Below are 19,852 nucleotides of genomic sequence, written 5' to 3' on the forward strand. Positions count from 1 at the left end.
TAATCCTTTTTGATCTGATTTGCCAATGTTGAGTCTTTGATCCTTTGTTCTAAAAATTGATTCTGCAATTCTTTCACTCTACTAAGTCACCTTGAATGCTTTCTAATCAATTCACCCATTTTCTTCCTTCTACTCTTTGCTTGCATGGATACCTTCATACACACTAAATTATGGGGCTACATCTTCCTTATAAAGACTTTTTGGTGGCTTCATTTTACCACTTAATCCCTTCCAATTTTCTAATTTTTCACATGATGATTGCATAGGAAATACAAATAGATTTTTCCTTATCTTCAAAGCTTTGAGATTTATCCTCAAGTTGACATAAAAATGGTTTACATAGTTATTTGTGTCATAAAAAATAAATAGATTTAATCTATGTTAGTTGGCACTTGATGATATTGATGCTCAACACATACTGTAGGTCTATTTCTAGTGCATCATCTGAATTGCTCAACATCAACTACTTACTCAGTACTTGAATCACTCAGCATGGTCTATCTGCTCGACACTTGAGTGACTTGGCACATAAGTAAGTTGACACCTATACATATTATACTCAACATGTATTACTAGCTTGACATGAACTTAGTAAATATCTTAAGTGTGTTGACACTCAATTGTCAAAACCAATCTAAGATCAACAATCTCCCCCTTTGAGATGAGTGCCAAAAATACTTAACTATATATAACAGATCTAATCTCCTCAAGTATAATATATTCGTAGCTTGGCATATACACAATGCTTCAAAAATTTTCAAAATTCTATAATAGACTTATATACCTCAAAATTTTGTAACTCCCCCTGAGTTAATGTGCCCATTCTTTATCCAAAATCTATTCTCCATAGATTTATCTTTTGTTGATACTATTTGGCTTCAAAAATACTGATTGATACTCTTTATCTAATATAAACTCTATTTCTACTCTTTTGTTGTTTTCTCCCCCTTTTTTGTGTGCTCTCCCCCTTTTGATTTATCTCTCTATTTTGTTTATCTCTCCGTTGAATATTTATCTCCCCCTTTTTAACACTTATGTCAAAGAGTCTATACACTGATTGTGCATTTTTCCAAAAATTCTTGTGAACTTCCATTATAATATTTAGAGTAGCTTCCTAGTTGTTTAATGCAATATCTAATGATTTTATTTGGATGGCTATCTCTACTGCAAGGGAAACTAGTCTATCTAATGTTGAAAGATTTGGATATTTCTTCATCAATGTCTCTGCATATCCTAGTTCCTTATGGAGTATCTCCATATGAGGGATAAGGGAGGATTGAATGTTAGTCAACTTAGTTCTTATATTAGCCTCTTCTATTATTAACATAGCTAGTTGAATTTGTGTTTGAAGCAATGAATGAAAATTCTTCTTGCTTTGAGTTGGATTCTTAGGTAATTGCATACCTAATAGTTCCAAATTTTTCTCTAGACTCATAATCTTATGGCCTATTTCATATGTGAAGAGTATGGGATCACACAATTTTGTGTACAATGATAATATGTTCTCAAGTACCTTCTTCACCTCCTCAATTTTTGTGGCCAATTTAATTGTGAGAGTGCTATATCACTTAATATTTTCTCATTTACTTTCACTTGGAATTTCCTTTTAGACCATTCCATTAACTTTACATTGGCTTCTTGGTCTTCATTATTCACCTATTCCACAATCTTTGATAATTCTTCTAATATTGGCCTAGATTCATCAAGTGTTTGCAAGCTAAAATCATCTAAACATATGTCTTTAATATCTTTTAATGCTTGCCTCTATTTGTACTCTTTTCTAAGTATTTTGTGTTGTTTCTTCTTTTCTAAGGCTTCATACATTATGCTTATTTTCTCTAGTGTCATGGTTGCATAGTCATATATTGATATCACTATTTCTTCATCTAAAATTGCATCTGCATCATGAAATACATTGGCAACCTTTGATGACCTAGAGCCTGGTGCTAAAATCTATAGTGGTATTGCATTAGTGCTTGGTCTCTGAAGAACTTTTGTTGGAATGCTAGATGTTGGTAAATTTCCCAATGTTTGTATGGCTTCTTGCTCATTCTCCTTTGGTATGTCCTTTTCTTCATTTTTGTCTTGATTAATCATTAACATCTAACCTAATCCTTGTGTTTGTGTTTCATGTATAGATACCTCTATCTATCCTATTTGTGCTTCTGGAGCCTTCTCTACTTGAGCAGTTTGAGATTGTCATTCAACCATGCCAACTTTTATAGTAGTGTCAATCTTTGTAGACGTATCATCTAATGTTTGCACTAGAAGTTGAGCACTAGTAATTAGAGGGATAGTAGAAGGTGTTTCTTTTGGACTCACCTTATCCCTTGTTATATCAACTACTGCCTTCTGATGCTCTTCAACATGACCAATATCGGATTCACACACAACCTAGCTTGTAGTGTCAATTGATCAAGGATTTTCATTAGATCCTCTATAGTTAATGGGTTGATGTTCTAAGGTAAGTTATTAGGAAATTTTTTTATTTTTATGGTTTCTATAGGTGTGCTTGTATCATGTGGAGGGCTCATGGTTGGTACTTGTGTGTCTTCCACATTTTGTTCTTCTTGCTACTTTTCAGCAGTGGCCATTTCATCTTTCTTATTTTGTGTCTCCTCCACATTTGCATCTTCTTTTTATTTTTCTATCTCCTCTTCCTTTTATTCCTCTCCTTCTCCATTATTTATTCCCTCAAAGGGATCCTCTTCTCCTGCTTTGACAGTTTCAACCCATATGTCAATTTCCCCATTTGAGTGGATTTCTTTACAACATCTTCAATGTTGGTCTGGAGAATGTTGAATGCCCTATATTTGGGTGCAAATCTGCTACCATACTTCTTATTTGGCTTGATAATTTTCCCCTATGTTAGCTCAAGCATCACTTGGGCTAGGGTTGATTCCCTTATTTTCTTTTCAATTTTTAAACAATAATGCCACTTATTTTCTACAAGGGTGTATAGATCCTTGGCATTGTCCTGTCTAATTCAAGTGGAGTATTCTTGAACTTAGACATCATGGCATACACTAACTCGTCTACCTTATTTTGGTCTTCTGTATCAAGTTTACCAAAATTAATGTTCTTTAATCCTGTCATGTTTGCATTATCTTTAATATTATCACAAATATTCTCAAGATCAGATTTAAGTGCATGACTTACCACCCTAAACTAACTTGTATCTTCTAATTCTATCTTTTCATCATCTATTTTAAGTTGTGCAACATACTTTCTTGTTTAATCCTTCTACATTGGGCCCTTTTGTTTAGTTGCTTTTATTTTCTCCTTTGCCTACTCTTTGGCCTTCAAAGTAGTGGCCCTTGTACTAGCTCTTGTTATTGGAGCAATTGGCTTTGCTATTCTTGGCTTGGTAGCCTTCTTTTCCTTTGTTTTGGCTATAGGTTGTGCCTTAGCCTTTCTATTTCTAGGTTCTAGCTTTATTAGTGCTTCCTTAGCCTCTTCTTCCTCTACAACTTCTTCTTCTTGGTCTTCACCCATGCCTTGGGTTAAAGCTAAAGGTTCTTGACCTTGCACCTCTTCTTCCTCTTCATCTTCTTCACCATCATTTGCACCTTCTCCAAACTTGGCCTTTAGTTTCTTTACCATTTTCTCCTTATTTTTTAGAGTATATGTTGTCTTTAGTTCCATCTCAACCTATGACTTCACAACATCATAATTGCCAAATATTTTAGCACTTTTGTCAAGTTCTTCAGGAAGGAGTGTAGTAATGGTAGTTGAGGTTTCATCAACATTTATTTCATAACCTTGGGGCCTTAACCATCTAACCCTAGGTACTGCAACCTAGATTTAAGTGTAATCAATATCACCAAGGAAAAAAATGTCATTGTAATATTTCTCAAGTAGGGAAATATGAATCCTTAACCTTTGCTTCATAGACATATTAATATCTTCAAAATAGCTTGTCATAATTGACTTAAATTTTTCTCTCATTTGTGCTATATATTCATTAATTTGAACAACAACTGACCTATTTGTCTTCCATCCTATTTTGCCAAAAGATGGAAACTCATTTTGTACATAGAAAAACATACAATCATTGATCCAAACATGCATTGAGCACTCTTTGATCTTCTAATAGCTCCAAGATTACCATTTATTTTTTGAAGTTGAAGTTCTGCAAGATCATAGGTGTGATATTTCTTCACAATCTTATATCCAACATCCAATACTATACAGGGCACACTATTTAACCTACTTGATTGATAGAATTTGTGGAGTATGACTCTAATAGAAAAATCAAGCAAAGGGTCTATAATGGTGTCAATGGTTATACCATGCTTGTTCCACTTTGCACCTATGTTTTTCTCTATGGCCTCTTTGGTGTCACTTCTTAATGTCTTGGGCCAATCTAGGGTTTGATAACTAGTAACATTATGGACAATTCTCTTTGAAATTTTAATGGTTCCACCTTCTAAGCATAAACATCCATCATGTATTCTACTCAAAACTATTTTAATCCACTCTATTTTAAAGACCATGGGAAAATCTAGGGCATGGGTCAAACCCTTTCTCTCTACAATCTTGAATTCCTCCTTCAAGACTCCATTTTTACATAGTTTTTCATACTCTTGTCTTATTTCCATATCTCCTATGGATCCTACTTTGCTGTTATAGCATTTCCTCACATCTTGAACCATTATAACCTTAGGTGGGATCATGGATAATGCTTCTATTGAGTCATTTTTATAGGTAACTTCTGCTATAGCCTTGAAATTTGGTTCTTTAAACTCATTGCTGACTAATTGAACCTCAAAAGTTTCTTTCTCCTTCATAGTTTTTGAACTATATGCCATTGTAACAAACTAGGGTTTAACAAGTATAAAACTACATAGCTTGGTAGATGAAAAATGCCTTTAAAATTGATGAACTAGTACTTGATCTTTGCTATGATTCATGCAAATGCTTCAAAATAGCTTTTGGATGACTTCTTCACTTTGCTCGCACTTTCTTTGAGCTTTTAATGATGAAAGATAGGTGAAAATAAACCATATACCCTTCAAAATATTGCAAGTAATGCTTAGTTGTGTACAACTATAGAACTCAGCTTCAATGTGATTTCTGTTTCACTTACCATCCATTGATTTTACCACCACTCAACAACTACTACTAACTCGACTCTGACTAACTTTAATTGTTAGCTCAACACACACTAGTATTTACTAAGCATCTAAAGTGGACCTTTCATACTTGGCAGAAATGTGAGAACTTGAAGATTTGGCCTTGGACTTTCCTCATTATCTTGCAGCTTTATTCATGTTGATCTATCCTTTTTTAGTACTAATATTTCTTGGAACTAATGTATGATAAAACATTTTAAATATCAGTCCCACATACCTCCTTTTGCTTACTTTGATGAAATGTGACCACTTGACCCATCGGGTGAAGTGATCCCTTCTCCATTTGATGTACTCTCAACATCTTTCTTCTTCCATGTCTTGTTCATTTCATTCCTAATGTGGTCAACATCTGTCTTACCTTTACTTTTGTCAAATTTAGAACTTGGTGCCTTGGACCTAGTTGGACAACACTTGTTGATGTGACCAGTCTTTTGATAGCTAAAACATGAGGTTTGACTCAAACATCTCTTGTAGTTACCACTGAAGTGTGTTCTAATGCAATTCTTAGGGATATGTCCATATTCTTGACAATAGTTACAGCTATCTTGTACTATAATCCCAATTGTAGGAGTTTTCATAGCTTCTTACCTTTGTTGGTTTGCTTGATGACCATGTGGACTTCGATCTACATTCAAAGGCTTTGTGTCCAAACTTCTAACAATTGTAGTAGTGTCCTTCAAATTTTGGTGCATTTATGGTTCTGGTTTTGTATTCATGTGCTTGATGACCTTGTTTGTTGTGCTTGTGACAATGTGTCATGTTCTTTGGCTTAGCATTCTACTTTTCATTCTTACTCCTACAAACATTAGCTATATGTCCTTTCTTACCACAATGATGACAAGTAGTTTTAGATTTCTTACCTTTATTGTTCCTTTCCTCAGTAGCTTTGGATGATTCTCCTTCAATTCTTTTGTAGCTCAATCATTTGGTTTGTTCATCTAGTAGATTCCTTTTCTCTTTTCAGGTCATTCGACAGTTGTTCATTTTGCACCTTCAGTGTGGTAATTCTAATGTCCTTGACATTAAACTCATGATGAGCATTCATCATTTGGCTTAAGGTGTCCAATTGCATGTTTGAGATCTTGGATAGCTCTGCTAACTTTTCCTCCAATCTATTTTCCAAAATTATTTTGTCTTCTTCAAACATGGCCTTGTCTTCTATAGCTTTCTTCTATTGTTCAATCACCTCATACAATAGTATAGCTTGTGATTCTTGTTCCAACTTGAGATTTTTGATCTCTTCAACTTGTTTTCTATTCTTTTCCATCATATTTGCAATTGCTGCATCGAATTCATTGGAGTTACCATCTACAAATAACTTTTTGGTGTCAATCACTTTTTATTATGTGTCATTTTTTGCTATAGAAATCTCTTTCCTTCTCTTTAGGGAACTCTTCAAAACATCTTTGGCTTCATTCAATTGATGTAGTATGAGATATATCTCAGTCTCCTAGCTTTTAGTGGTCTTTCCCAACTTGTAGACTTTCATTTCAAGATCTTTTCTCCATGTAAAGAAAATGCATAAAAACATATAAGCATACACACACTTGACACCTGATATGATTACCCAAAAACCCTCCCTATGAGAAGATAAAACTAGGGTGGTGATGACACCCACAATTCTATACTACTGCAGCAATAAAATGTCACCTATTAAGGTTACAATAAGTTGACCATAAAACATGATCTACACTATTAAAGGCTTATAGGAGACTATTAAATTGCATCATATTAAAGGATTTTAACACCCTATTAGAAGTGTGCCTAGTTGAAGGACTTTAGAACATTCACTTGGAATGTCACCTTATTAAAGGATTTTACAATGACTATTAAGTCAACCTTAGTCCAAAGGATTTCACTATGTTGATACAATGTTAGAAAGTAATAGTAGAATGTTTGATTTGATGACCTACAACTTTAACTTGCTAGTTTTAAATCATCATTTTGTCCTTCTTAATCCTTTTTGATCTGATTTTCCAATGCCAAGTTTTTGATCCTTTGTTCTATAAACTAATTCTACAATTCTTTCACTCTACTAAGTCACCTTGAATGCTTTCTAATTAATTCACCCCTTTTCTTCCTTCTACTCTTCACTCATGTGCATACCTTCATACACACTAAATTATGGAGCTTCATCTTCCTTATAAAGACTTTTAGGTGGCTTAGGGTTAGGTATGAATCTACAACTAAGATTCATTCATTTTTCCACTTAATCCCTTCTAATTTTCTAATTATTTGCATGTTGATTTCATAGAGAATCCAATAGATTTGTCCTTATCTTCAAAACTTTGAGATTTATCCATAAGTTGGCATAAAACTAGTTTACATAGTTTTTTTTTGCCATCACAAACAACTAGATCTAACCTATGTTACTTGACACTTGATAATACTAATTCTTGGCACATACTGTAGTTCTATTTCTGGCTTGGCATCTAAATTTCTTGACATCAACTACTTACTCGACACTTGAATCACTTGCCATGGTCTATTTTTTTGGCACTTGAGTGACTCAGCACATAAGTGACTCAACATCTATACATATTATAGTCAACATGTATTACTAGCTTGACATAAACTTAGTAAATATCTTAAGTGTTTTGACACTCAATTGCATAAACCAATTTGAGATCAATAAGAGCCAAGTCTAAAAGCCTCTGAGGTAAGTTTGATGATAGAAGAATGGAAGAAGGTGAGAATATTATTGAATGTGTTGCTAGGATAAAGGAAGTTATTAGTGCAATAAGAGGAGCTACTAGTCATATAGATGATGATACTGTGTTAAGAAAAGTCTTCTGAACATTACTACTTGTCTATGCTATTAGAGTTTCTACAATCCAAGAGTTGAGATGTATTCTAGGAAATGATCTAACCCTTGAAGGTCTAGTAGGTAGACTCACTACTTTGAGCTATCTAACTTTGACAACTACAAACCATAGAGTCTTGAATCTACTTTCAAAGCTAAGTTGTTATTGAAGGATTCTGAGGAGGTAAAGTAGAAGAAGTAGAAAAGAAAGATAAAATATGCATCTAGTGATAGTAATACAGATGAGGAAGACATTGAACAATTGGAAGCACTATTGGAAAGTAGATTTCAAAAATATAAAGGAAAGTTCAAAAGTATGTTACCCATCATCTGTTTTAATTGCAATGAAGTTGGGCATATTGCTGCAAGATGTACATAGAAGAAGAACTAAAGAGAAGGAAACAAGTATAGAAACAAAGAGAAGATGAAAACGGAGATTACAAAGACAAAGGTGAGAAGTCATGCTATGTTGCTAATGAACATGACTCTGATGAACATGATGATGAAGTGGTATATGGTGCAATGAAGGATGACTCTAATGAAGATGAGGCAACTACACTTGTGACTTGTGTGAACAAGAATGATAGATGGATCAATGATAGTGGATGCTCACATTACATAACTAGAGACAAAAGTAAGTTCATTACCTTAACTTGTTATGATGGAAATATTATAAGATTTGGTAATGATGCACCATGTTTGATAAAGGGAAAAGGGTCTATCAAACTCATAGACAAGATTTCATATGACAATGCTCACTATGTTGAAGGATTGAATTATAACTTGTTAAGTGTGTCACAATTGAATAATTTGGGATTGTAAGGTTGAATTTTAAAACAAAACTACCAAGATATATGACACAAATGGGAAGTTGATTAGAAAAGGTGATCGAACTAGAAGTAATCTATTCTATTTGGATATAGAGGATGCTACTTATCTTATTGCAAAACTTGATGATGTATGTATTTGGTACAAGAGATTATGTCATGTTAGTTTTGATAATTTGGTTAGTAACAATAACATGAAAAGAGTTAGAGGTTTTCCCAAGTTGAAAAAACTTGATAATAAAGTATACAAATAATGTCAGCTAGGCAAAATGTCAAAGTCAAGCTTTAAGAGTAAAGCATACACCTCTAAGGAAATAATAGAGATTGTTCATACTAACTTGTGTGGACCTATTGAAGTACAAAGATACAAAGGAGATAAGTACATAATGCTATTTTTTGATGATCACTCTAGGATGATGAAAGTCATGTTTCTAAACCAAAAATCTGATGCTTTTAACATGTTTAAGTGGTACTTGGTAAGAGTTGGAAAAGAAATAAGTAAGAGTCTGAAATGCTTGAGATTAGATAGAGGAGGAGAATTCACTTCAAATAAGTTTGAGATGTTCTGTAATGATAGAGGAATCAAAAGATAAACATCTACACCCAGGACACCTCAACAAAATGGAATTGTTGAAAGAAGAAATAGGTCTATAATGGACTATGCTAGAACACTTATAATGGAGAAGAATGTTGCTCTAAAATACTAAAGAGAAGTTGTAAGTACTGTTGTATATATCTTGAACTATGTGCAAGTCAAGAAAGGTTCTCATTCTATACCTTTTGAACTATGGTATGGATATTCACCTAATGTGAAATACTTTAAGGTATCTAGAAGTAAATGTTATATTCCTAAAGATGTTAGGAATGGAAATTTTGATGCAAAAAGTGAAGAAAGTTTATTCCTTGGATACTCCACAAGAAGAAAAGCCTATAAGTGTTTAAATACTAATACTAACAAAATTGTGGAAAGTGCAAACTAAATTTTGATGAATTTATAGAAGTACATGAGGCTGAACTTATGAAAAAATAAGAAGAATAAAAACCATATGTACACTAATATGAAGGAATTCCTACTAAAGAAGATGCTACAAATAAAATTATAAACCAAAAAGTCTCAGTAATTGCCAAGTCACATCTTGTGAATGCCGAGTTGCTTTCAGGAACTGAGCTACATTGAGCTATTGAGCTGTAGAATGATGAAAATGCACATTTTGTTTCTGAGATAAGTATACATAAAAGAGATGTTGAGATACCTAACAGAGATGCACATAGTGAATTTGAAGCTAAAAGACAAAATGTAGAAACAAGAGCTAAGCCAAGATTGTCTAAATATGTCAAAAGACATCATCCTACTGATCAAATCATTGGAAACAAAGATGTTAGGCCAATGACAAGAAATAGATTGAGTAGTGAATCATGTTTGTTAATCATGAAGGAGCCAAAAATAGTGAAAGATACATTGGAAGATGATTACTAGTACAAGACCATGGAGGAAGAGATTCAATAGATAGAGAAGAACAAAAGATGGAGTCTAGTTCCTAGACTAGAAGACAAGAATGTGATTGGCACCATGTGGGCATTCAGAAACAAGCTAGATGAGAATGGTGAAGTGAGAAAAAAACAAAGAAAGATTAGTTTGCAAAAGATATGCACAAGAAGAAAGAATTGACTATGGTGAGACATTTTCTCCTATTGCAAGAATGGAAGGAGTAAGAATTCAACTTGCTTATGCTACATACAAAGGTTTCAAAGTTTATTAGATGGAAGTTAAATATGCATTTCTGAATGGCATATTAGGAGAGGAAGTTTACATAGAACAACCAAAAGGATTTTTTGATGATAACAATAAGAACATGGTATGTAGATTGCACAAAGCCCTATATGAATTGAAGAAAGCACCAAGAACATGGTATGAGAGACTTCATACTTATCTTGTGAAGATTGGATTTTAAAGGATTGATGATAACAACAATCTATATATAAAGGTAGAAAAAGACTTAGGTATTTTCTTATTTGAAATATTTGTTGATGATATCATATTTGGAGGAAAAGATGGTTCATGTAAAGATTTTACAAAATTAGATGAAGCAAGAATTTGAAATGTCTATGTTTGAAGAGATCAAATTCTTTGTGGGATTGCAAGTATATCAGATGAAGTATGGTATATACATCACTCAGTCAAAGTATGTCAAAGAGATATTGAAGACATTTGGACTAGAGGATTCCAAACCAGTAAGTACACCTATGGTGACAAGACACAAGTTGTCAAAGAATGATGATTTGGCTAAGGTGAATTAGACACTGTATAGGTCTATGATTGGAAAATTACAATATGTAGTACATAGTGGACCTAATATTGCATTAGCTATGGGGATAGTTGCAAGATTCTCTGCTAATCCTAGAGAGAATCACTTGATGGCTGTAAGGAGAATAAAAGATATCTAAAAGGAACAAAAGAATTTTCTTTATACTACAAGAAGAAAGAAAAGTTTGAACTAAGAGCTTACACTAATGTTGATTGGGCTGGAAATATTGATGAAAAAAAGAGCACTAGTGGAGGAGCATTCTTCTTTGGAAAAAGAGTAGTCACATGGACTAGCAAGAAAAAAGTTGTACTTCCCAATCTATTGCTGAAGTAGAATATGTTGTTGCTGTTATAACCTACATAAACATTGTATGGATTAAACATCTGCTTAAAGGAATGAAGGAATAAATCATAGAACTGGTGATACTTTATTGTGATGATACAAGTGCTATCAATATATCAAAGAATCTAGTGATGCATAGAAAGACAAGTGCATTGCAATCAAGTATCACTATGTAAGAAAGTTAGTTCAAGACAAAGAGGTGAAGATGGAATATGTTAACTCAAAGGAGAAAATTATTCATATCTTCACAAAACCATTACCTAAGAAGGCTCATGAGTATCTAAGAGGTAAACTAGGGGTGATACCCCTATCAAAGGTCATGTAAAAAATAAGGAGAGTGCCCTACATCAAACAAGTTGATGTTTATATAATACAAATTGATGCAGTGGATGTTACTTTTGGAATTGCCTAAAGTAATCATAGAACTCGAAATACAAATCAATCACAAGCAAGGTGATAGAGGGAGAAATAGAAGAATCTGAAAAAGTCTATATCTACATGAACTAAGGATGCCATGTATTTGGTATCTGTCTTTGGAATTATTGTCAAAGAGGGAGTAGGTATATTAAACTAATCATCATTAGTAGAAGAGTTTTATTTATCAAGTGCAAGAGATAAGAGGGAGAAAGTCATAATGTCCCAAACTAATCTATTGATCAAAGAGGGAGAAAGTGATCAGAGAGGAAGAAAGCATATCAAAGAAAGGATCCAAAAAAATATGGATAATTGATCATCATCAGAGGGAGTTATAAGAAAGAGTTTTTGTAACCTAATTAGAAGATGGAAGTTTCTGATAGAGGGAATACAATTTTTCTTTTTGGTATTGTCTTACTATTTTAACCTAGTTAGTTTGGTTGAACAAGATGTTCATCTTTTGATTGACTTGGTTGATCAATTTGGTTTGTCATCAATGCCAAAGAGGGAGATTGTTGATATCTAATTGAAAAGATCATTGACTAGAAAGATTGTTAAAAAGGATATTATTGAAGAAAATTATGTGTTTCAATCATTATTTTTTCACTGATTTCAAACCTGCTATTTGTTGGTAAGCCAATTGCTTATAAGATTCAAGTACTATTACTTAGTTGATTGATGAGGAGGATTCAATCAACAAGATGTAAAAAAAGCACCTATAGGAAAGGTTGAGTTATGATTATGTAATGAAGTACAAGGATTAGTTAAGATAGTGATGACATGATGTATTGATGATATACTTAAGGTTACAAAATGGATAGTTGGCTACACTTAGAAAGTTCAGAAGAATAAGTTAAATAAAGTTTGTCTACCAAGCTTGATTGAGTCGATAGTAGGTGCATAGAAAAGTTAATGCAAGCCAAGCAAAAAGTCAGTTAAGGCCTAGTGAAAGAAAATTCTAGTGGATGGCAAGTAAGATAGTTGATGCTGAGTAAATTTTAGTTGATGTCGAGCACCAGTAAAATCTAGTTGATGCCAAGTGATTTTACAGTTGATGGTGAGTGAATCAATATGTGTCAAGCATCAAAATATTGATAATTCCTAGCTATTACATTATGAAAATGATTAAATATTTCCCAAATATAAGCTAACAAGTTTGTTTTCCTTGAACTTGTGAACCAAGAGGAAGACTAGATTGATGAGCTTGTGGCATTGAATTTGATGTAAACCCTTTTTAGATGAATTCAAATGGATTCTAAGAGAATTTTGTAGAAAAGACAAGCTATGGGGTAGATACATTTTATCCTACCTAATCCATCCAAAACCCTAATTTTGATGATTGATAATGAGTGGGAAAATATTATAATTTCCTTTATATAGGAATGTTTGGTCATGAAGCAAAGAGTTAGAGAGGTTGGTGTCACGTGTGAGAACCTAAGGAAGAGAATGAATTAATGGTTTTGCTTTGTCAAGTGACCCAAGAAAAGTGTCTACAATAGCATACCAAGTAAGAAGGCTTAAGGAGATGAATTCTTGAAGGGTGAACAAGCTGTCAGAGTTGCAAAGTATGAAAGAAAAGTAAAACTGAGACTAAATAGAGATCTGTAATCTATAAGTGAAGTTGTAAGTTGTATCAGATCAAAGCTCTACTATTACTCTCTAACAATTGTATCAATATAGGGTAAATTCTTTGGATTAAGGTTGACCTAACAGTTATTTGAAAATCCTTTAATAGGATGGCATTCCAAGTGAATGGCCTAAAGTCCTCTAACAATGCTCACTTTTAATAGGGTGATTGAAATCCCTTAACCAAGTCACATTTAATAGTGTGTATTGTAACCTTTAACTTGGTTGGCCTTTCACATGGCATCTATTACTAGTGGTTTTTGCCAAATTGGGTTTCCATGTGAAATCACGGTGTCAAATGTGTTGTGTTTTATGCTTTACATTTCTACAATTTGATTAGAAAATAACCTATAAGTTTTAAGTATTCACATATTCATTTGGATGCATGCATGAATATGAATGTTTTATGGGTTCACTAAAATAAGAAAAGTTTTATTTGTACATCTAGACCTTGAATAATTGATTCAGTGCCCCCCTCTTAGTTATTCTAAAAGAATTCCAATAGTACCAACTTGATCTTTACTATTTCTTTTCTCTCTGATATCATAGAAAACTACTATGTTGACATCAATGAAAAACATAGCCATGAATGTAACATATCATCATGATAATGATCTAATCATGTTTGTACAATACTCCCCTATAGGAATATCATTAGCATTTATGCTCAACGCTTAGAATACTAGGACAAGAACAAGAAGGAAAAGCAAGAAAAAAAAGAAAACAAAAAATATTTACAAAGGGAAAAACACAAGAGGGACTAAATCTTGAGCATTCTTAGATCTTTCCCATTATAAGAAAATGGAAAATTAGTACCATTAGATATCTTAGGGAAAAATAAATTGAACAAATGACTTGTTAAATAATAAAGGGGCCTTTCCACAAGGAATTGAACTTGTCATGTGTTCCCTTGGGTTCCCTTCTTCTATCCCACAACATAATCTCATCACATTTCATGAAGTTGTGAATCCTAGATTTCATTTCAAAGATCTACTTAGCCTTCGTCCAGGGTAAACTTTAAGAAAGCCACCTCCAAAAAAAGTTATAAAATATTGGTGAATCTTTCATTATTTAAAAATATAAAACTATTTCCATTGGCGAATCTCTCAATTTTTTATTCTAAATATGATTAATATTAACGATTATTTTTGAATCATAATTTTTTCATATAGAATATTGATGAATCTCAATAATAATAGGAAGTTAATTAATCACCATGGAATATTACAAATAAAAAACAAATAAAAATTGAACATTTTTTTACGTCACGAAATATTATAAGGATCATTACATATACTTTAAATCAATAGTGAAAACTAAATATTGGTGATACATCCCTAAAGTAACTAATAATTATGATAATTATTGGTCATTTAAATATAATTTCTCCAATAATATATTATATTTAGGTGACTCAAATCTAATCATGTAACTAATATTGTGGCGAATATTTGAGTTTAAAATTTTCAATAAAATAAATTATTGAGCGATTTTAAATATTTTAGAACTAAATTTTATAAAACTATGGTGATTTAGTTTGTATCAAATCTTAAATTACCAGCCAAAAAATTATAAAATTAGCCAATTTGTGAATAGTAGCCACTAAAATATACCTTGCCTTCATCTAGTGTGAAGTTATGTGATCGACCAACTTATCCCTTTCTTCTTCAAGTTTACTTTAATACTTCACTATCTTTTCTAAAGAGTGCTGAGAAAATGGTCTTCAACCACTATTTGTAACTTTGTAGTTGATAATTCCAATTGTAAGTACACTTGTGCTCCCACTCTATAGACTATTTAAAAAGGTTCCATTCCAATAGCTCTCTTTGGGGTGATTTTTTCTGACCATAACACCTCATACAACTTCTTGTACCAAATTCAAGCATTTTCATTCACCATTTTTTTCATTATTATGATTGAGTTCCTGTTGCTGGATTCCATCTGTCCATTATCTTGAGGGAAATAATTTGAAGAATGACCTAGAGATATATCATGTTCATAGAAAAACATTAAAATTTCTTTAAAAGAAAAGTATGTGGCATTATCTGCTACTATCTTCTGAGGGACTCCAAATCAGACAAAAATAAAATTCATCTTAAAATCACACATCACTTGAAAAGTTTCTCTTTTGGTAGGAATTGCTCCCACCCACTCAGTGAAGTATTTGGTGGCCATCATGATGTAGACATGACCAAAACTAGATGGTGGATTCAATGGCCCTATAAAGTCTATGCCCCACTATAGAAAAAGGCTTATCTATCACCATAGGTTTTAAAGGCAATGCAAAGAGATGAGGACGACTAGTGAAGAGTCTGCACTTTTTACAATTTCTAATATATAGGTATTTTTCTTTGAACATGCCTAGCCAATAAAAAAAGTTTCTAAATTTTTTGAAGGCAGTTACTATAGAAGAGAAATGCTTACCACAAACATTTGAATGATAAAGTTTTAATAATTTCTCTTGATGTTCGCTATCCACACACCTTAGGAAGGTTCCATTGATACCTATTTTGTATAATGTACCTTGCAAAATAGCATACTTGGTTGCCTTCAACCTAAGGTTGCATCTTTCTTTTTAACTTAAACCTTTTGGGTATTCACTATAGGTCAAATAGTAGACCACATTAGCAAACTAGGGGTTGGTTGAGTTGACCAATAATACCATGGGGGCAACATATGTTTCTTCTTGCACAAGTTCCTTGTTCTCTACTATTAATAAATACAATCCTTGTCCTTTGATTAAGTTGGTGGCCTTGATGGTGAGATCATATTCTTATTTCTTGATTACCCATACAACTTTCTTATTCACTCTAATTTCTTGTTGAGTCAAGACACTTTTGACTGTAGCCTTTGGTACATATACAACTAAATGTGAATGAGAAATATAATACCTAAAATGTTTAAGTGATTTTACCATAGAAAACACATAATTTTCCAGCTAAGAGTAATTCAACTCATGTTTTATTAGAGTCACAGTCATGAAGGAAATAAGAGCTTCTTCATCTTGGTTGTTCATTTGAGTCAAAATGCTAGATATAGTGTATTCTAAGGCATAGCAATATATGATCAAATTTTCCTTAAAATCTAGAGTGACTAACATTGGAACTTGGGAGATGTTTGTCTTGATGTCTTCAAAAGCCTTCTTTCCTTCTTTGAGCCATTTGAATGGGCATTTCTCACTCATCATATTTAGCATATGTCTAACTTTCTTTGAGAACTTAGGCACAAATATCCTCAATAAATTTATTTGACCAAAGAAATATTTTAGGTCACTTCTATTGGTAGATAGGGATAGCTATTGAATTACTTTAATTCTATTAGGGTCTATCCTTATCCCATTCTTTGAGACAATATGTCCTAGAAGTTTACCTTCTTCTACAAAGAAGTTTGATTTTTTAGGGTTAAAAGATATCCCATGTCGCCTACACCTACTTAACATTGCTTCAAGGTCTCTCAAATGGTGTGTTCTCCTCTTTGAATAGTCAGTCAAGTTGTCTAGATATATTACAATAAATTTTTCTTGTAGGTCTTTGAAAGAAGAGTAAATAATCCTTTGGAATGTTTCTCCTATGTTAATCAACATGAAAGGCATTCTACTATAAGCATAGGTAACCCATACGGTGATAAAAACTATTTTGTGTTGATCCTCTTGAGATACACTTATTTGATCATACCTTGAGTATCCATCAAATATGGACATGAATTTAGATGTGGCAACAAACTAGATGACTTGCTCCATTGTTGGGAGTGCATAGTTGTCATTTAGACTAGCTTGATTAAGATTCCTAAAATCTATGCAAATCCATATTACACAAATTTTATTCCTTACTAGCACAATGATTTCTATCCACATGGAGTGATGAATAGGGTATACAATTCTGGTAGTCAACATCTCTTCCACTTCTTTCCATATGGCTTCTAACACTTTAGGATTGTAGTTTCTAAGTTTTTGATGATAGGGAGTTGCCTTAGGTTTCAAAGTTATGTGATGTCTGAACTTTCCATTTCAATTTTTTTAAAAATCTTCATACCCCCAAGAAAAGACATCTCTATATTTTACTAGTAGCTTCTTTAGGTCATTCTTCTCTCTTTTAGAGCATGTTCTTCCAATTGAAATACATCTAGGATTCTCTTCACCACCAATATCAATTTTATCATATTCTTCCAAAACTTCATGACAAGTCATATCCCCCTTAATGACACTATCATTTCTCTACTAGAAATGATGTTAAAGAGAAACCAATACATTTGGGATCTTTTTTCCTTTCAAATGGATTACTTCACTAGTTTCACTTGGTTCTTCACCAACTAATTTTCCATCTTTCTCTGAACCTTTGAAAACATATCAATAAAGTTTTTAACATATCCAATAAAGTATTTCAACTATGGCTCATTTTCAAATACTTGCCAGTGATCTACATTATCTAGTACAATTGGCCTATAAATCATTTCTATTCTAAAGTCAAGATTTGGTAGGAGCAATGAAGCATAAACTGCTAATGAGTCAACTCTAGAATTTTGGGATAAAGGGACAAATTCAATTGAGAAAGCTTCTATAGATTCTAACTCACCCAAAACTAAGTTCTTATAATGCTTTAACCTATCATTTTTGAGAGAGAATTGATTTCTTATGTGTTTCACGATGAACTCAACATCACCCTCAGCTATCAGCTTCAATATTCCTTTGGTTTTGGCCTCTTGCAATCCCAACAAAAGGGCTTTGTATTCTACTATATTATTTGTGTTTTGAAATCTAATTTGAAAGAAAAAGGAATTGGTTCTCTTGAGGGAGAAATTAGAACTACTCTAGCACAAGATCCTCATTAGGATAAATTTTATCGAATCCCATTATCCATAGTTTCATTTCCTTAGAATAATATGCACCTAGCTTAGGTGGACTATCAAGAAGAATTAAATAATTCCCAAATTGGCTCTCTTTATATAATATTTGATGCTTGGGGTTATCCGAAGGTACCACCATATATTTTTTAAAGATCTGGTTCAAGTTTTATCTTCTTTTTACTCACATTGATCAATGCTTTAGACAAATCCATTTTCATTTCTCCCCCATGTCTTTAGAAATTGATCTACTCAATAACATTTCATAGCTAGTAGGAATATTAGCCACAAAAATTGTTAATTTTAGTCTCTTATCTAAGAAGGTAGGCAAGACAACTTGTACATATTTAATTGACCCATGAGAGGTACTTTCTTCTCGTCCATGGAGTAGTAGTGCCCAAAGATTTTTGTGAGAGGGAGACCAAGAGCTTTGGCAATGGGTGACAACATAATATTATCAAAAGCTCCTGAATCAACAATTTAACTACTTAGCTTCTGCCCATTTAACCAAAAAGATATTTAAAAAGGGTTAGGCTTTCTTTCTTCCATTTCAATCTCCAGAACATGCATACAAGGTCCAAGATTAGGCTCTTGTGGGGTGTCTTCTGATAAAAAGTGGGTTTCCTAGAGGCTATCAAGATTTTAGTGGCATAAGATTTAGTGAATTGAGCATTTGAAAGAGGTTCTCTTCTCACATACTGTACCAATTTATCTAGTTCTTTGGGATTCATTATTAGGTATTTAGTTGGGGAAATAGAGATGGTAGATGATTTATTGAATTCAATGATATCAAAGGAAAAAAGACTGGCAATTGATTTTGTTCTTGATAAGATTTTGGAATCTGTAATTTTAGCATTTGGGGAATAATTATTAGACATCAGATCCTTCCCTTTGGAGTTTTCACTAGCAACATTAACACCTATGTTAAATTTTTGGCTTCTCTAATTTTAAGTTAGAATGGTACACACAAGGTCTTGTAATGTCACTAAAATGTTTCCTCCCCTCTCTATATAAGACTTATACTCCAAGAAATAGGAACCAAAAACCTTAGCTTTTACCCCTTCACTCTCCATTGGTTGTTCCTCGAAAATGGTATCTCTTGTTGTGTTAATTTGAATGCATCTTAGTCAATTAGGACATGAATGGCCATCATGATCCTAGTTAAGTGGAATGAACACATGGTTTCCTTAGGTGCCTCCTCAATTGTAGCCTTTGTTGAGGTGCAGTTAGAAAAGGTCTTTTCATAACTTGAATGATGTTGTATTTGACTAATGCCTTAATCTGCTGACTAATAGGGAGTGCCATCTTTATTTTGTTGTCTTTTGAGCATACCCATATCACTCATCAATCTTTACACAAAAGGATTAGTGGGAGAAGATTTAGAGGTAGCCTCAAATGCTTGCACTTCTCTTTTCTATTTTCCAACTATGATTAGAGTGTCCTCAAGTTGCATGCCTTGTCTTTTAGCTACAGCTAGATCAGCCATTGTATCCTTTATAAAATGAAAAATTATGTTATCTAGAATGATATTTACAAAAAAAATCTTATGGTTCTCACCAT

This window comes from Cupressus sempervirens, chromosome 3 (assembly GCF_028749045.1).
Source record: "Cupressus sempervirens isolate cs-2001-9-10 chromosome 3, ASM2874904v1, whole genome shotgun sequence".
In the NCBI taxonomy this organism is placed as follows: Eukaryota; Viridiplantae; Streptophyta; class Pinopsida; order Cupressales; family Cupressaceae; genus Cupressus; species Cupressus sempervirens.